We start from the raw sequence: 20,373 nt of genomic DNA, 5'->3' as shown, positions 1-20,373 counted from the left end.
ATATGACGCATCAGGAATGTCTTAAGGAGAGCGCACTGAGAAGTGATGCATCGCTGCTTTCACGCAGCGATGCGTCATTTCTCATAAATAAAACTCTACATTTTTTTTTTTACTCTATTTTTTTACACTGGTTTTCCCTGTGGTGCGCTCAGGGTGCCCGTACCGGAGAGCGCACCTGGGAGCGCACCCAGAGCTTACCCCGCGAAAATTAAAAAAAAAAAAAAGTTTTTTTGCCCTTCAGGGTCCTTTTAGGCCCCCCTCAGAAAACCTTGGGGGTCAGGGGGTGTCTACTCTGCCCCCTTTTAATTATTTCCCCCTTTATTTTTCACCTCTTGTGTCTCGATTCTACCGAGACACAAGATGGCGGACTCTCCGGACTGTTTAGAATGTTGACAGACATCTAACAGCCAATCAGCTTTCCGCTCGCGCACTCCCGTAGCGCGCCGGGTGTGCTCCCTGGTATGCGTACCGGTGAGCGCTCGGAGCGCGCCTATAGATATATATGTGTTTTTGAAGTTCATTTTCAAAAAAACCACTGGAGCAATTTTCAGCAAATATAGCAAAGGCACATCTGCGTACCAGTCCCTACAATTTTGCCAAGTTTGGCGTAATTCCGTTCAGCGGTTCGGGCTGTAGACTTGTCAGACCGTCCTACGGAAATTAACATGGGGAAAACACGTTTTGGGACCCCCCTTTTTTCTCAGCCCCCACTTCACGAATCTCCCCGAAACTTTCAGGGAAGGAGCGCAGCGGAGCTGGCCAACATTTTGGAAAATTACACACAAATTCCTCAACCGGCGCCAGAGTTATTCCCAATAGAATGTTGCTATGGTAGCCAATCCTAACTATAACTACCTACTGGCGACAGCCAGTAGGTAATATACATATATATACATATATATACATATATAAATATCACTGTTAAAACAAAAGGTTAAAGTAATGTTATAGTTAGGTGGAAATTAGCTATGCATGGGGAGGGCGCGAGTTATAGTTACCTAAAAGCACCAGTTATAGTTACTTGAGATAACTATAGCTGGTGAATTTCCTTATTTTTTTTAAACGTTAAATTGTCACTGAAATTTTAACCTAACTATAGCTTACTTGGAACTTTTTTCTGTGAATTCTTTTCAGAGGTTTTCTGAATGTGAAGTAATATTTTTTATTACCATTGGCTGTGCACGGCTTGTGGTTGGCCGCACAGGCCGGGCGTCCAACTCCTCAGCTAACCCCTGCCGCACACGACCACATGCGGTATGGAGTTGGATGCAGGGCCTGGCCTACGAGCAGCTAACCCTATGCCATGCATTACTTTCTGGCATGCACAGAGGGAGGTTGGTATTGCAGGTCCTGGCAGATTTAATGACTTTGTTAAAGAGTCACAACACCAACATATAAAACGTGAGCCTATTGGCTTCATCAAGGGGTAATCATATCAAAATATATGAAACAGGTCTATCATCTTTCTCCGGAAATCACCAATATGTTTACTCTGTTATGTTTCAGTAATTCACACAATGCAATATCTATAAATATTGATTATTACAAAAATGTTTAATAACGTTTTAATATAAAAAAATTGCTTCTGACTGTTTCTTTTAACACATATTTTGTTAATACCTTTTGTGGATGAAAAATAATAAATAAATAGTGAGAGACACATATTTTATTTTAGAAAAAAAATAAAGACCAACATGTCTCTGGGCCTTTCTTTTAACAAGTTATGGCCCAAAAAATGCAATCCTTAAAACAACCTCAAGAGAGCCAAGAGAGCCTTGCACTTCAGCTGAAGAGCATAGAGCACCAGCTAGGAGTGCTTTAAGAGATACAGTAAGTTCTCCTTTGGCCATGGATTTAATGGCCCAAGAGAATTACAGTTTTCTTTTAAAATGTTGCTCGGGTGGGGGGTGGGGAGGGGGGTGATGGACTCCCTGCAGCTCCCAATAACATCACCAACAAGGTAAAGACAAAAATAACAAAAAACCTCTTGCTGGGCATTATGGTTTGCTTCTTCAGAGGAGCAGTAAATATTAAATGACCTGCTCCAGCTGCATATTATGCATTGTGGTGTCCCATTGCCCACCTTTTTTTTTTTACAAAGTTTTATGAAGCACAAACTTGACCCAACATAACATACAGTTAAAGGGGTGGGGGCACATAACCACCATTACCGAGCCATGACTGGCTCCAGGGACCCCATCCCCAGGGCCTTTTTAGGGGAAGGTTGCACCCCCTCCACAAGTCAGTACCCCTGGGGACCTATTTCCATTTCCATTTTTTTGCATTTATATCGCGCATAAATCACCCGAAGATCTCAGAGCGCTAGCAGGCAAGGAACCTCTTGACCCTCAACCCCAAAAGAACGAGGGCAGCTCATCTGGCTAAAAAAGCCAGGTTTTTAGCTGTCTCCCGAACTTCACATGGTCAGGCTCTAGCCTGATCTGAATAGGAAGTGAGTTCCAGGCTTCTGGGGCGGTTTTACTGAAAGCTCTGTCACCGTTTCTGACTGTCCGAACTCTGGGTACAGAGAGAAGGGCCTTGCTGGAAGATCGTAGCGTTCTGGCTGGGACATGGGCCTTGAGCTTGTATTCAAAATAGGAAGGTCCATGACCATTAACCGATTTATGTACTAGGCAGCATAGTTTAAACTTTATGCGTTTTTGAATGGGCAGCCAATGCAGAGTCTGAAGGCAAGGGACTGAGGGGGAGCGAGGGGGTAAATCAAGTACTAGCCTGGCGGCAGTATTCTGGAGGACCTGTAGTCGATTTAGAAGTGCTGAATTGATGGCTGAAAAGAGAGCATTCCCATAGTCTATCCTGTTAACAATAAGTCCCTGAATTAGGGGCATGCGTGCTGAAAGTGGGATCCATTTGAATATCTTCCTTAAACTGCGCATCAAACCGTAACTGGTGTCCACGTTTTTTCTGATGTGCTCAGACATGGTTAGCTTATCATCGATAATCACTCCAAGATTCCTGACAAAGGGCTTGGGGGCTGGGCAGGGACCGAGGGATGCTGGCCACCAGTCTGGCGACCAGATTTTGTCGGCTTTACCGAACAACATGACCTCAGTCTTTCCTGCGTTCATCATGAGGTAGTTCCTGGTCATCCATTCATGTATGTCGACCATACAGTTTTTGAACCTCCTTTTGATGTCGTCAGGGTTCTGATTGATGTTGATAAGGATTTGAGTATCGTCGGCATAGGATACAGTTCCAAAACCATGTGCTCTGATGACCTTTGCCAAGGGGGAGACATATAAATTAAAAAGGGTCGGGCTCAATATGGATCCCTGCGGAACACCCTTATCGTTGTCATAGTAAATGGAAGAGTGCGAGCCTAACTGGAACCTGGACCTCCTGTTACCTAAATAGCTTGTCAGCCATTGAAGTGCGGCGCCCTCGACACCAACCTCTGCAAGGCGCTCTAATAGAACGCGATGCGAGATGGTGTCGAAGGCCGCAGAAAGGTCCAACAGGATCAATATAGCCGATTGTTTGGAGTCCAAAGTCAGTCTGATATTGTCCACTACCTCCAACAGGGCCGTTTCAGTGCTGTGGGATGCCCTGAAGCCGGACTGGGAAGGGTCGAGGAATTTGTTGGACTCAAGGTAGGTAACAAGCTGTTTATTTATTAGGGCCTCCATAATTTTTAAAAATAGTGGGAGAAGGGAGATTGGTCGATAATTGACAGGTTGATCTGGGTCAGCTGATGGCTTTTTTAAAATAGGCCGTATTACTGCCTCCTTCCAGTGCTTAGGGACGGAACTTTGAAGTAGGGATTGATTGAGGATGATGGTTAGGGCAGGGATCAGTGCCGGGGAGATTTTGGATAGGACTTGCGGAGAGGCAGGGTCTCCTGGGGCTCCAGACTTCATTTTCAGCAAGGTTTGGTCCACCTCTTTTTCTAAGAAAGGTGAAAACTCTCTTAACGTGACAGTCTGATGGTTGAAGTCATTGCCACTGTTGACGTCTGGGACAGCGGTCTGATCAGTTGTCGTCGAGTGGGGGAAGCATTTGTGGATGTCATTAACTTTCTCATGGAAGTAAGAGGCTACAGATTCTACCCACTCCTTGGTATCGGGTGGTACCAGCTGAGAACCTGATGGATTTGTGAATTCCTTAACGATGTTAAAAAGTTCTCTTTGTGAGTTGGCTGCTGACGTGATCCTATTACCTAGGTAGATTTTTTTTGCCTCGGCTATTTCCTTCATGTACTGCCGGTGCGCAGCTTTATAGGTTTCCCTATCTTGGACACTTTTTGTATGTCGCCATTTCCTTTCTGCCACCCTGGTAGAGAATCCTATTTGCTTCAGGTCTGGCGTAAACCATGGTGAGTTGTTTTTGGGGGGTTTCGATACGCGTGCAGGGGCGATGTCATCCAATGCAAGAGTGATTGCCGATTCAAATTTCATGGCAGCTAGGCTAGGGTTGGTGCTCTTAGAGATGGTAGGAGGAGTGAAGTGGGCGGCAAAGGCGTCCATGGTGATCTTATTCCATGGCCTGCTCTTTTTCAGTTTGGTCGGGCAGGCTGCCAGGGCTTGTGTGCTATTGATGGCAAATTTTATGATGAAATGGTCGGACCAAAAGACTGGGTCGATCTGTGTGATCTCAACTTTTGGGGAGTTGGTGCACATGGTTATCTCACATGGTGTTACATGGGTCACCTGGTGCCCATTTGGGGCACCCACAGCACACTATGCCGACTCCCCACATGCCCCTGCCCTGGATGCAGCAGAAGCTGGCATTTTACCACCCGGCTGGAGTGGCTGTTTTTGCTCCCACTGGATAGGAGTAATCTGAGTTTCTCTGGCTGCAAGAGCGCTGGCACGGAAAATCTGCTCCTACCTGGCTGGAGCATTTTGAAAGCTCCTGCCAGGTGGGAACTCAGACATTTCCATGCCCAATAAAATGTGGTTCACCCCAAAATGTTCTATGAAGAAACTAGGAAAATAAGAGAATCCTTGTGGGAAATGTTGTGAAGATTTGTCAGACCAGGCCAAAGTTATTAGCAAACCAAAAACGGCATTTCCTATGGAAGTGCAGACCAGATTATAACTATTACTCGCCACTCTACCATATACTGTGTTCTCACAAATTATCTAATTTGAGATGTTATAAGTGTTATTATAATTAGTATTATTTCATATGGTATATATGAAGTAATATAAAAGGGTACATGCAGTGCATGGAAAAGGAGCAAGTCATAGTTATAGTTGTGTAGTTAAAAAGCTGAAAATTGTCTGTATGGAGGTGCCCAATAATAATGTGAAGGTTGGGCATAAATGTAAGGTATAACTGTAATTTTACAAGTTCTGATATTGGGTGGTGTAAGTTTGGATTGTTTTGAAAGAACTGGAGTATGGTAGAATGGAGTGGCGTAGGGTGGAATAGCTTAGAGTGAAGTGGCATAGAGTGTAGTAGGTACAGTGTAGTGACATAGAGTGGAATAGCACAGAGCGGCATTATTATTATTATTATTAAATCGGTTTTGTACAGCGCACGGTTACCCTGGAGCATCCCAGCGCTTTGCCAGACAGAGTCTTAGTACGAGCAGAGGGGAGAAGAAGATTTAACAGAAAAGAAGGGTTTTCAACTGTTTTCGAAAACGCAGGATGCAAGGTTCTGCGCGTAGACCTAGGGGGAGGGCATTCCAGAGGGCAGCGACATTGACGGAGAATCTCCTTCCTCCTGATCGGGCCTTTTTTACTCTGGGGACGCAGATCAGGTGTTGCTGGTCCGAGCGTAAGCTTCTGCAGGCTTTATATGGGACCACCATCTTTTGCAGGGCTGGGGGACCTTTGCCTTGCAAAATTTTGTGCGCAAGGCAGAGGGATTTGAATTTCACCCTTTCCCGTATGGGCAACCAATGTAGCGCCCTCAGAGTTGGTTTGGCCGAGCGAGACATAGGGATGTCATATAGCAGTCGTGCGGCCGCGTTCTGAACTTGTTGGAGTCTGTTCAGGGTGGCCTCAGGGGCCCCAAGGTAGATCGCGTTGCTAAAGTCCAGTCTGGACATGATCAGACCCTGTATCAGAAGTTTCCGGGATAGAGGGGAATCAGGGGCAGTATTTTGCGTACCGATCGGAGGAGGCCAAAACAGAGACCAGCTAGTTTAGAGGCCTGGGTCCTAAAAGAAAGGTCTTGTTCCAACCAAATGCCCAGGCTCTTGATCTCAGCCTTGGGTTCGGGAGGAGATCCTAAACAACTAGGCCAGGCCGAACAAGGAAGAGAGGGATATTTAGGACCCAACAGCATTATCTCCGTTTTAGACCCATTTAGTTTCAATGCTGAGTCCCCCATCCAAGAATGGATTTTTGAAAGGCACGCATGAAGTGTCTGAGAGTTCTCCGTGGATTGGGTAAGGGCGAACACCAGTTGGGTGTCGTCGGCGTAGCTCACGATCTTGATGTCAAAAGAAGCCACCACATCCTCCAGAGGGGCCATGTACACGTTAAATAGTGTGGGGCTCAGGGATGAGCCCTGAGGCACACCACAGTGGAGGTGGGTGGATGCTGATCGTGAGCCTCCTTTCCAAACCTGGAAGGATCTTTCGCTGAGGAATGACCTGAGCCAATTCAGCGCAGTCCCCCTCACTCCGGCATCTGACAGTCGCTGGAGTAACACTCGATGGTTGACAGTGTCAAATGCTGCACTGAGGTCCAGGAGGATCACTGCCACTGATCCTCCTGAATCCAAAATGCAGCGTGCCTCCTCAGTGACTGCCAGCAAGGCGGTGTCAGTGCCTTGGCCAGGACGGAAACCTGTTTGGGAGCTTTTTAGCACACCGTTGGACTCAAGGAAGTTGGACAGTTGATGGTTAACCAATTTTTCCGTGATTTTGCTGAGTCCCGGAAGGAGCGAAATGGGTCTATAATTAGCCATATCTGAGGGGTCCAGGCTCGGTTTTTTTAAGAGAGCTTTCACTATTGCACTCTTCCAGTTGGGAGGAACAATACCCGCGCCTAATGAGGCATTGATAACTTCAGTGACAGGCTCCACAACGGAAGGGGCGATCATTTTCAAAATTCTCATTGGGACGATATCCCGGGGAGAGCCACTCTTAATAGAAAGGAGGACTTTAAGGGATTCATCTTGAGTAATGGGGCCAAAAGATTCCAAGATCTTCTGGGGCAAGCTCTCATTCTCCAGAGGCTCGGGTCCTATCTTGGGTTGAGGTAGGGAGCTCAAGATTTTTTCAATTTTCAAGTGGAAGTACTTTGCCAGGTTGTTGCATTTATCTTCTAAGTTCTCCGAGGGGGCAGAGGGTGTGGGAACCCTCAAAAGTTCTTTAACCACCAAGAACGTTTCTCTTGCGGAGTTTGAGGCATTACTAATTTTCTCCTCAAAGAACTGAGTTTTGGCTAGCTGGATAGAAGTGGAGTGACAACGAGTGGAGTGGTGAAGAGTGGAATAGTATACAGAGGAGTGGAGTAGTGTAGACTGGAATACCATAGGGTGGAGTGTTGTAGAGTGGAGCAAGGTAAAGTGTTGTGGGGGAGAAAGGAGTGGCGTACAGTGTAATAAGGTATAGTGAAGTGGTGTAGAGTAGAGTGGCATAGAGGGAAATAGCGTAGAGTAGAGTGGCATAGAGTGGAGTGCTGTGGAGTGGCATACAGTGGAGTAGTGTACAGTGGAGTGGTGTAAAGTGGAATAATGTTGAGTGAGTTGGTGTATTGTGGAGTGATGTAGATGTGGAGTGCCATATAGTGGAATAGCGTAGAGTGGAGTGACGTAGAGTAGAGTGTTGTACAGTGGAATAGCACAGAGTGTAGTAGCATAGAGTGGAGTGGTGTACATTAGAGTGGTGTAGAGTGGGGTGGCGTACAGTGTAATAGTCGTAGAATGGATGGCATATAGTAGAGTGGTGTACAGTGCAGTGGCATAGAATGGAGTTGCGTATAGTGGAGTGGCATATAGTGGAGTGGCGTAGAGTGGAGTGGCATATAGCGGAATAGCGTACAGTGGAGAGGTATAGAATAGAGTGCCATAGAGTGGTATTGTGTAGAGTGTAGTGTCATACAGTGGAGTTGCGTACAGTGGAATAACATATCGGAGGGGTGTTCAGTAGAGTGACGAAGAGTGGTGTGGCATAGAGTGTAATAGCAAACAGTGGAGTGACAGAGTGGAGTGGCATTGAGGGTACTGTTTTAATTGAAACAGATGTAACATGAAAGTGTGTGAACGGAAGTAGATGTAATATAGATCATGAGGTGTAAATGGCAATTTTTGGGAATGGTGAAAATAGTTTAAGTAGTGTTAAAGTTATACGTTTTAAAGTACTTCATTATATATTGTGCCATGGCATACCGCAGTAACTTGGCGGAATACCACAGTACACGATGAAAACAAGACAGTATCTGATTAGCTAATAGCTGTCTTCATGAAACGTAAAAGGAAGCCAGATAGTTTCAGCATATTTTCACTGCGTTCTGGTTAGGGCCTTGGATATAAGTAAGTAGTAGGTTTTACTGTTGTTCCCTTCCTATTACCTCTTTATTAAAGAGATAATAAATAGAGAAATGTATTTATAATTTCCTATATATTATTGCATCACTTTACGGAAAACAGCTCTTTTTTAAAAAATATTTAAGTAGCGCATAATTTATAGGGATTAACGCTGTACTGCGTAGACTTTTTTGCACAGAATTAATTATGTACAAAATTGAAAACACACTTTAGTACACTATATTTGTAAAACATAGTGTAGAACAGTGTATTTCTAATTGTTTTACATATTTATTCTTTATTCTTTTAATTTTTTTTAAGTACCTCAATACTTCCTAGAAAGTACTGTGGTACATGAACATAAATATATATATATATATATTCACTGAAAAAAACCATAGGTTTCAGGAGTTGTATAGTTAGGAATTAGTTTTTAAAAAACCTTTGAAATTCACTCAAAAAACTATAAGTTTTAGTGGTGTTATAGTTAGCTGGACATTTTACTCATACAAAACCAATGAAATTGCTCCTATATAGTTGGTTGTACTAACTATATTTCGCGCACCCGCAATCCACTCCTGATGATGTCACATATTAGATCATTCAAGTCATGGTCAGTGACATCACTGATGACATCTCAAATGACATCACTGATGACATATAGTTAGTACAACTAACTATATAGGAGCAATTTCATTGGTTTTGTATGAGTAAAATGTCCAGCTAACTATAACACCACTAAAACTTATAGTTTTTTGAGTGAATTTCAAAGGTTTTTTAAAAACTAATTCCTAACTATATAACTGCTGAAACCTATGTTTTTTTCAGTGAATTTCAAAGGTTTTTTTAAATGCTGATTCCTAACTATATAAGGCCTGAAACCTATGGTTTTTTCAGTGAATTTGAAAGGTTTTTTAAATGCTGATTCCTAACTATATAAGGCCTGAAACCTATGTTTTTTTCAGTGAATTTCAAAGGTTTTTTAAATGCTAATTCCTAACTATATAAGGCCTGAAACCTATGGTTTTTTCAGTGTTTTAAAAAAAAAATTGATTGGTTAACTGGCTTATTAAGTGTATCTTAGTGAATACATATATTAGCGAGTAATGTTTAAATATTTAAATATATGCATGAGTGATGTAATATGTGACGTCATCAGCAGTGCATTGCAGACGTGCAAGTTATAGTGAGTCCAACTAACTATAACGTAGGAATTTCAATGGTTTTATGCGAGTAAAATTTCCAGCTAACTATAACAGGTGTAAAACCTATGGTTTTTTCAGTGAATTTCAAAGGTTTTTTAAATGCTAATTCCTAACTATTACTGGTGTGTAACCTATGGTTTTTTCAGTGAATATATATATATATATATATATATATAAAATTTCTATGGCAAAATGAAACCCCTCATTTTGTTCCTTTTCAAATTAAATGTATTAAGTGTTACCACTTTATTCCAATCAAGATGACTTCAGGTGTGCCATACTTTTGTCATAAGTAAGACTGTTAGCGTTTTAGTTGTTCTTTAGAACACTCTGGGACATTCTGTCATTGGGCTATAGTTGGGCTACATCTGGCTGATATTTGGGCTACATTTGGGCTCTTTTGTCTCTGGTGGCCATCTTGGGAGACTGCATATCAGAATTTTTTTAATGAAATATAAGAGGATTTGAGAAGTCACTCAAAATGTGCCCTAATTTTTCTTTCTTCAGCACTAATCATAATTTCTATGGCAAAATGAACCCCCTCATTTTGTTCCTTTGCAAATTAAATGTTTTAAGTGTTAACACTTTATTCCAATCAAGATGACTTCAGGTGTGCCATACTTTTGTCATAAGTAAGACTGTTAGCGCTCTAGTTGTTCTTTAGAACACTCTGGGACATTCTGTCATTGGGCTATAGTTGGGCTACATCTGGCTGATATTTGGGCTACATTTGTTTTTTTTTGTCTCTGGTGGCCATCTTTGGGCTACATTGGGCTACATTGGGCTACATTTGGGCTCTAACTATATATAGCCCAATGTAGCCCAATATATATTTTTTCAAAGTTAATTTTCGTAAAAACCACTGGAGCACATATCTTGAGACATAGCAAAGGCACATCGGGCTACCAGTCCCTACAATTTTGCCAAGTTTGGTGGAAAACCATTCTGCCGTTCGGGCTAAAAGTGAGTCCAACCGCCCTATGGAAATTAACATGAGGGAAAACACGTTTTGGGACCCCCCTTTTATCTCTGACCCCGCTTGACGAATCCCCCCCAAACTTTCAGGGAAGGAGCGGAGCGCCGCGAGGCAAAGTTAAGGAAAATTTCAGGAAGATTCCTCAACCGGCGCCAAAGTTATTCCCAATAGAATGTTGCGATTTCCCTATGGAAAACAATCCTAACTATATATACCTACTGGCTATCGCCAGTAGGTAATATAGACACTTATAAATACATTTCCCCACCTATGACAACTTTAATAAAGTGGTAATAGGTAGGGAAAAATGTAAAACCTAATCCTTACCTACATCTACGGACATAACCCAAAACACAGCCAAGGTTTCCTTCAAAGAACATGGCTACCTTTAACTTTTGTAAAAGCAGTCACTAATCAATCGCATAATGCCTTGTCACCACTATGTACCGAGCACTATTGCGAAATACTGCGAAATTACTACAACAGAAAACACTAACTTAAAATTCCTTATAACATTAAAAATACTTACCCTACCCACCTGTACTACCCATCTAGACACCATAATCAATTTTCCTGCAAAATTTCATTAAAATTCATTTAGACGTTTTTGTGCTACGTGTGAGTAAAATGTCTATGAAAAGTGCATTGGTACCAAAATGAGTTTGGGGACCTTCATTTTTTCTTTGCACCCCCTTGATAAATCGCAGCAAACCTCTGAACCATCTGTCAATGTAGAAAAAGGAATAGGTCTGCAAAGTTTCGTGGAGATTCGCGAGCAAAACTCTTGAGTAATTCCTATCTCTAGGAGTCCTAACTATAATTATAAAGTGGCTACATATATATATCTGTGTGTGTGTATATATATATATATATATATTATGTATATATATATATATATATATATATATATATATATATATATATATATGTATATATATATATATATATATATATATATATATATATATATATATATATATATATACATACATATATTTTTTTAATTCAAAAGATTTTGGCTAACGCCAAACCTAATAATTGCTTGATTATATTTTAACTACTCACTGAAGCACCACCAGAAACTTGCCTCAGTGACAACTCTTCCCCCAAATATTGTGAAGCCATTTGCCTTCTGAATACAGCACCCTGTGCAGTAACCACACTGGCAAAACAACTCTCATCGAAGATTTTGCCCACACCGACTTTGAATCCACGCATGTAAGGTACTACCCCACTCAAAACTCTGACCAGTGTTTCCTCCTAATCTACATACACCTCAAAATAATAGTAAATGTAAGGATGCCTCAAAGGATGCAGCAGCAAAGACTCCAATAAATCACTCAACTGGTATATCACACAGGATCTTAACATCTGGGTTGATGACCAACATTCTAACTACTTCTGCCTTCATCACATCAAATCCCCAGGCTTCAACTACCGTCAAATTGCATTAGGGACTGCTGATTCAGCCAGACAAATGGGAGATGTCATCTCCTCCCTTCGAGGAAATGCCTTAATACCAGCAACTCGCCAGTAATCTGGAGTGACCATCCTGTCATTACAATCAAGATCAACCTTCCAGCTGGCAGAAAAAAACACAGAAATAACACAAAGCAGCAAAAGCACATATAGAAATTGGAAAAAACTAACCTCACTAGAATTAATGCCCACCTCGCAAAACCCAAGACCTATAAGAAACCATTGGACGTAACTGCCTTCTACAACTGGCTTTCTGCCAGTCTGCACAACCAACTCCATTCCAAAAATTCAAATGAGTCCAACCTCAATGAAAGAACAACATGGAACAATGACAACAACAGGAAAATGAGAAATTAACTCTGCACCCTACTAAGCACATAAAGAAAAACCTGTGATGAGAAAGACATAAATTTACTACATCACTAAAACAAAGCAGCAACTAGAAATACAAAAGATGCAAAATAGATGATGACTGCTCATCGAAAGCATTACACAAGAACCAAGACAGAATTCTTCAACCCAGAGTGCTACATCTCAGACACCCCACACCCCCAAGCCTCTGGAAATGAAATATCCAAATAGATTATATGAAAAATTGAAACACTAGAAGGACACCATAAGAAAATCACAGCCAACACCCTTCTTCTGCATAGCAAAACCTCCCCAAAGACAGACACAGATGATCAAATTATCTTACCTCGCCGTGAGGTTGAGGCCCAATGGGTTCACCAAATAGGGGGGATGGAGGGTAAAACCTGTGCAACAGATGAAGAGATAGCAGAAGAATTTGCAAAGTACTATGAGGCCCTTTATAAGGATCGCACACTAGTGGAATAACAACGAATCAAGGAATATTTGAATGCAGTGGATGTGCTGATTCTCCCTATAGAAGATTGCATGTCCTTGGAGGAGGAGTTCTCCCTCGCTGTAAGAGCAGTCGGCTATGGCTGAGATAAATTCAGGTAAAACCCCGGTACCCAACTGTCTCCCGCAGAATTTTTAAGGAGCAGGTGGACATTTGGCTCACCATTTGCTTAAAATTTATCTGGAAGCCCGAGAGGCGGGAGTGCTCTCATCCGATTTACACAAAGCCACAATAGTGGTGATACACAAAACAGGAACCAGGTACGGATCTTACAGTCCAATTTCGTTACCCAACACAGAGACCAAGATTCTGGCTACAATTCTGCTCACTAGGGTTATAGGTGTCAACTCCACTCTTATCCATGAAGATCAGTCTGGTTTTATGCCCAGGCGTTCCACCAGAGGTAACCTTTGCAGACTCCATTTCTGGTTGGCGGAAGTCGAGTCCTGGTGGGACTACGGTGTATTAATTTCCCTAGATGCTGAAAAGGCCTTCGATGCAGTTCACTGTCCTTTTATGACGCAAACATTGAGAAGGATCGGCCTTGGTCCACAATTTTTAAACTGCTCTATCGGGTGCCCACTGATACAGTAAGGTTCAATGGAGTACTGTCAGTGGATTTCCCCATGAGGAAGGGGACCTGATAGGGCTGCCCTTATCCCCTCCTGTATGCCCTCATATTGGAACTGCTGGCATGTATAGTTCGTGCACATCCAAACATCAAGGGCTTTAGCATAGCTGGATCCCTGACGGGAGAGGAAAAGATTTTGTTATATGCAGATGACATCCTACTATACCTCACCAACTGGAGGAGTCGATTCCAACAGTGTATAAGGTCCTTGAAAGATATAATGCCTACTCTGGATACATTATAAGTTAGGATAAATCTGACCTCTTCCCTGCTGGTGGATTCCTTGACCTATCAGATCTCCCTGCGAGTAAATGGGGACGAATTCCAGGACTTAGGTATCTATACAACATTAGATAAGAAGAGATGCCCTAGGGCGGAATTTAGGCAAAGCTCTGGCTGAATTCCGTATAGATGAAACCTGTTGGAGGGAGTTTCCCTTAGCAATATTGGGTAGAACAGAACAGCCATGTTTAAAATGTTCACCCTTCCGAAGTTGTTGTACCGCCTCAAAACACTTACTATAGGCTCCCTGATGAAGTGTTCGTCAAAATTGATGATGAACTCAGGAAGCTGCTATGGAACAAAGAACACTAAAGAGTGGCTCCTGGGACATTACAATAAAATCCATACAATGGAGATATTGACAGATGTAATGGCCCATTATTGGACCTCCCATCTTATTGCTATAAATGACTGGCGCCATTCAGATGGCGACCACTCAACTACATGTTAGAAAGAGGAAAGGGACGAGGCATTTCTTACCGGCAACCCAAATGACGTTCAAGGCATGGTTTAAGATGAACAAATGTATAGGATGGGCTCACAAAATCACTCGAGAAGCCCCACTGTGGATGGGGATGAATTTTAAAGGATTTGGAAAACTGAGGGGTTTTGATGCCTGGGACCGTACTGGTATCTCCAACTAGGGTGACCTACTTGAGGGGGGTAATCTTATATCCTTTCAGTCCCTCCAGCAGGCCTGGACTGGCCATAGCAGGCACCGGGCTTTTCCCCAGTGGGCCGCCAGGGTGTGGGCCGGTTTTGGGCCCCTGGGGGGCCGTTTTTGTTACCGGGGGTGAAAATATCAGCCCACTGTAACAAAATCGTACGAAACCGACCCAAGCAAACAGCTTGGCTGCCCCCTTCCCCCCTGGGGGGTCCGGTCGAGCAGTTTGCCATGGCCGGTTTCGGTTCCCAGTCCAGCCCTGCCCTCCAGCATGATTTCCAACTTCATGATATGCTATATTTCAAATATTTACAGCTCAAACATGCTTGGGGAGCAGAGAGCATCGACGCGGATTTCCCCGAATATGCACCCTTTCAAGGCAGGCACTAAATGGTGGAATTAGTGGAAAAAGCTGTCTTCTTTGTGTACAAAACAATTGTTAATAATATACCCGACACCCTGAAGAAACTTAGACACAAATGGGAAAACAAAGTAGGGGAACTAGACGATTTGGACTGGGAGGCTGCACTGATGCACCCGAGAGAAGTAGCAATTAAATTCAGGTTGAGCCTCATCCAGCTCAAGATCCTTCACCAAATTTATTATGATAGGGCATACCTGGACAGAATGGGGAGAGCAGTGTCCCTGGATCGTCTGAGGTGTAGGGGTCAGCAGGGGGACTTCTTTCTTACTCCCTGGACCTGACCAGCCTTACACTCGTTTTGGCAAAATATACTCTTTGAACTGGATAAAATAGTAGGGACAGCACTGTCTGCAAACCCAAATATATTCTTCTAGGTTTACTCGTTGATGTGGATCTCCCACGAGCAAAATTACCCTTCTGGAAATTGGGCCTGGTGGTAGCGGAGAGGGTTGCGGCAAAGCATTGGTGACCTCTGAAACACCGACCATGCTGGAATGGAAAATGAGGATGGATCTGTATATGACTATAGGAAGAGTTACTTATAAGAATAGGGAGGGGAACAGCCTTTACAAAGTGGGTATTACCACGCGCTGCCATTACTATGCTGCTTTTACAACACAAGTGGTTTCAACGACTTGCGCTGGAGGGCGCTGTTGGCAAAGGAATAGTTTAATTTTCTATTCCAACACCTTCCCTACTGTCAACGTGGGCTGGAGTTGGAATAGAAAATTTAACTATTCCACTATCCAGCCCTTACAGCGCAAGTCGTTGTAACGACTTGCGTTGTAAAAACAGCGTAGTAAGGGCACGCGTGGTAATAGCCTGCGTTGTAGTCACATACATCCATAGGGGATGCCCACGTAAATTCTGTAAGATCTGGGGTGGGTGGATAAAATATTATGATTTGGATATCCAAGATAATGGGAATGAAATGTCATCAGCTCAAAGCTAAAGGCCCATGCGATTTGATCTCTTGTGCCTGTTAAATTGTTACTGATTGTTTAAGCTCTCTTAAGTCGTTAAACCTGAGATATGTGGAGTTAACCGATATACTGATGCCCTTCCGCACTGTTTCTTTGTATGTTGTGGACAACTGTTTGTGCCCCTTTTGCCATTTCTTTCAAAAATCAAATATAAATATATATATTTAAACAAAGCTTCTCTTACCTCTGTCAACACTCTCACTTAGAAAGTAATCCATACCTTGTAAAGGCCAGAAGACCATCAGTTTACCATCAGACCCTATCATGCCCAAAGATCCTTAAAGCTGCGAATCGGATAGAATTCAAAGCCTTGACAATTGCGTTCAAGGTCCAGAGAGGTAGCTGCCCCAACTACATCAAAAAACGCATCCGCCCCTATCAGCAAACGCGTTCTCTACGTTCTAACTCACAGAATTTGCTGTACGCTCCCCAATTTGAGAAATCTGGCATTGGAGGCAGGGCCTTCTCAGTAGTATCAACCAGATTATGGAACTCTCTTCCTGACAGACTCCGGCTTATACCGTCTGAAGGGAAGTTCAGGAAAGCTTTAAAGACATGGCTCTTTGGCCGTGGTTAGTTTGAAACCACTTCTGCCTTGTTTACCACCCTCCTCCCATGTCTTGCTGTACGCTAGCGCCGGGACACCTCTGCTTGAGGTAGCTGATGCGCTTTATAAATGTTGCTGTATTGTATTGTATTCTAAAAACTTATGCAGCGAACTAGAAAGAACTTTGATAAATATATATTTCCATCAACAATACTTCCTATCTGAGCTGAAGACCTCCGGTTGGGATGGGAATATCCTGTGCATGGCTCGTACCAATGCTGTGAGTGACAGGGCTGCATGTGAAACTCGTATCCTGACTTTTTCAGTGGTGGCTCCTCCTCAGAAGCGGAGGCGCTTCACCTCGCCTGCTGCGAGTGCAGCAGACAAACACACATATATAAAATGTCATAATAATGCCATTTTATGTTGCCACTAGCTCGTGATGTGACCAGTGACGTGACCAGCTTTAGTAATGACAGGGCGGGAGCCGCGAGGCTCCCACACTGTCATTGCAAACAGCAGTGTCCCTGGGGTGGGCACCCCAAAACGCTGCAGGAGCCGGCCCTGGGCGGTGGCGGTGTCCAGGGCCATCACTGGCTCCAGGAGGGGGGCAGAGCGGCACCCCTCCCAACGTATGCACAGCCCCAGGGGTGGTGTTGCCCGGGGCTTGGGGATCCGTAACGGACCCCTTAGTTTGAATTTTAGTGCCATGGAGAGATGGCAGTCCCTAGGGTGTGTGGGGGGCTCGAGTCCCCCCACACAGGGTTTTTATTCTTTTTTAAAAAGCCCCGGGGGAGGCGGTCCCCGGGCCCCCCCACACATTTTAAAATTTGCCCCAGGGGTGGGGGTCCCTGGGCTGCGGGGGCCGCAACTCTTTGATGAAGCCCCGGGGAGGTGGTGGTCCCCAGGGCAGTGTGGGGGGGATCAGGCCTCCCCACACTTTTTTTTTTCACTGCCCCGTGACCTGGCCCACCCGGGGGCCTCATTAACATGAAGCGCGGGAGCCCGTGCTTTGTTTTTTTTTATTTTTGCAGCCGCATTCACGCACCCAGCACGGATTTGTCTGATTTTTTAAAAAACAAATGCTTTTTTGGCCCAGGGGGTCCTTGTGGGACCCCCTGAGAAGGCCTAGGGGGTCAGGGGGTTTCTACCCTGCCCCCTTTTCTTGTTTTTTGCACTAGTTTTACTGTTTTCTTGTGCCTCGGTTCTACTGAGGCACAAGATGGCTGCCAACACTTCCTGGTTTGGAGTGTTGACAGCCAATTAGAATACAGCTCGTGATCGGCAGGGTGCGCGGATCCACCGCGCCACTATATATCAATATATTTTTTTCTCAGGAACTACTGAACGGATTTACACTATTTAACAAAAATAGTTTTTTCTGAACAAAGGGCTACCTTTTTGCCAAATTTTGTGTAATTCCTTTCAGCAGTTCGGGCTGTTACCGTGTCTAAACTTTCCTATGGGAATTAACATGGAGAGAACACGTTTAGGGACCCCCCTTTTTTCTCGGCCCCAGCTTGCCGAATCACCCCAAAACTTTCAAGATAGGAGCGGACTTGAGCGGGCAACGAGTTTTGAAAATTTCGTGTAGATTTGTCAACTGGCACCAAAGTTATTAGAAAAGAATGTTATGATTTTCCTATGGATAATAGGTCCTAACTATAACTACCTACTTATATATATATTTATATATATATATATATATATATATATATATATATATATATATATATATATATATATATATATATATATATATTTTGTTTTACAAATTACTAGCATTATTTAGGATCTGATCATTTCCTCAAAATATATAAAAACAAATGGTTACTTAAGACGCACGTTGGGACCGTAGGAAACACTCAAGTCATTGAGTGTGCTGTACATTTTGAGCATTATTGAATTCAAAAGTAGGAAAATTGCAAAACAACTTTTAATTTAGAAAAAAGAAGGACTGTAAAACAAAATTCCCATAAAGTGCTGGAATGTGAGTTGGTATTAGATGCCAAACCTATGTTATTACATCATATGATCAACATTCTGGACATATTAAGTAGGAGGAAGTTTGTTATTTCATATTAAAAATGCTAACAAAAAATAAAGAATTATAAACCATGTCACATATTGAGTTTATGCAAACATAGTTGGTCACTGTGGAATGATATATCAAGCTAAGAAACAATTCAAGAGTGCACGCGGGAAATTGTGTTACAATCGCCAGGAAAGGGTAATGCAATGAAATACCACATTTCCATAAAGTACTGGGAAGTGAGGCTGCACTATAGGTGAAACCTAAGCCAATAAATCCTATGATCAGCATAGATAGTTAATTGGGTAGGACATTTGGTACATGACAATATCAAGATGTTAAAAAACCAAGAAGTTATACAAACCATGCTACATATGTAGTTCATGTGATTACCATTGGGTGTTAGTCACAATGTCTCAAGTGAATAAACCATTCAACGTTGGCACACACCAAAACAAGGGATTTCAATTTACTACACTTGATTTTACTGTTTGATTAATTGGGTGGCTTATTCATTTGAAGGTCATTTTGAGCTCATTTGGGATTATATTTCCCAAAGATGGCAAAAAGCCCTCCTTGGAAGATGAAGTGATCCCTTCCTCTTACAACAATAAAATGGTGAGCACATATTCTTGATCTGTTGCTGTTCATGTCTTATAGTTAATGATTTCAGATAACTACACCATCTTTCTGGATTCGCAATTCTATAATATGCTCTCAGTCATGATCAAAATAATTTTTATGCCTTTTCCTATGTATCTGCGTATCATTTTTACAAAAGTTACTGGTAAGCAAATGGGCAAATTGGTGTTTCCGTTTATTACTACCATTATTGTTATTATAAATTGTATCTCTACAGCGCTAGTTAAAATAGTAGTAAATTAGTAAAACTGCTTCTTCGTTTATTTCCTTGTGGGTTACTTGTGGTAAGTGTGTTATATCCGTACACTTGAGATCCCATGCATCTACTGTATTGTTTTAAAAGTGATAGATTAGATTAATTGAAGTGGATTAGTAAAGGGCAGATGTGGGGTGTTTTTGAGCGTCACACACATGTTAGTTGGATGAATTGGATAAATAAGGGAAGAGTATGCAGAGGATGTTTGGGAGTCCATAGTAGTCAGAAAGTTTTGGGATGAGTCAGAGAGTGGAGGTACAGGCGAAGCTGAAATGGAAAAATATGGAAAAAAATGTGTATTTTTTTTTTTATCGCATTTATTTATTTATTTTCCCTCCAACTAATATATGCATGTACACATCTAAGGATAGATATACATATACATATCTATCTATCTATCTATCTATCTATCTATCTATCTATCTATCTATCTATCTATCTATCTATCTATCTATCTATCTATCTATCTATCTATATATATATATATATATATTCACTGAAAAAACCATAGGTTACAGGCCTTATATAATTAGGAATTAGCATTTAAAAAAAACCTTTGAAATTCACTGAAAAAACCATAGGTTTCAGGCCTTATATAGTTAGGAATTAGCATTTAAAAAAACCTTTGAAATTCACTCAAAAAACCATAGGTTTCAGGAGTTATATAGTTAGGAATTAGCTTTTACAAAACCTTTGAAATTCACTCAAAAAACTATAAGTTTTAGTGGTGTTATAGTTAGCTGGACATTTTACTCATACAAAACCATTGAAATTGCTCCTATATAGTTAGTTGTACTAAGTATATATCGCGCACCCGCAATCCACTGCTGATGATGTCCCATATTAGATCATTCATGACATGGTCAGTGACATCACTGATGACATCACTGATGACATCACTGATGACATCATCCACATGACAATCACATACACCTTTTC

This window comes from Lissotriton helveticus, chromosome 7, assembly GCF_964261635.1.
Source record: "Lissotriton helveticus chromosome 7, aLisHel1.1, whole genome shotgun sequence".
NCBI lineage: Eukaryota > Metazoa > Chordata > Amphibia > Caudata > Salamandridae > Lissotriton > Lissotriton helveticus.
Note: the sequence above shows the minus strand (reverse complement) of the source record.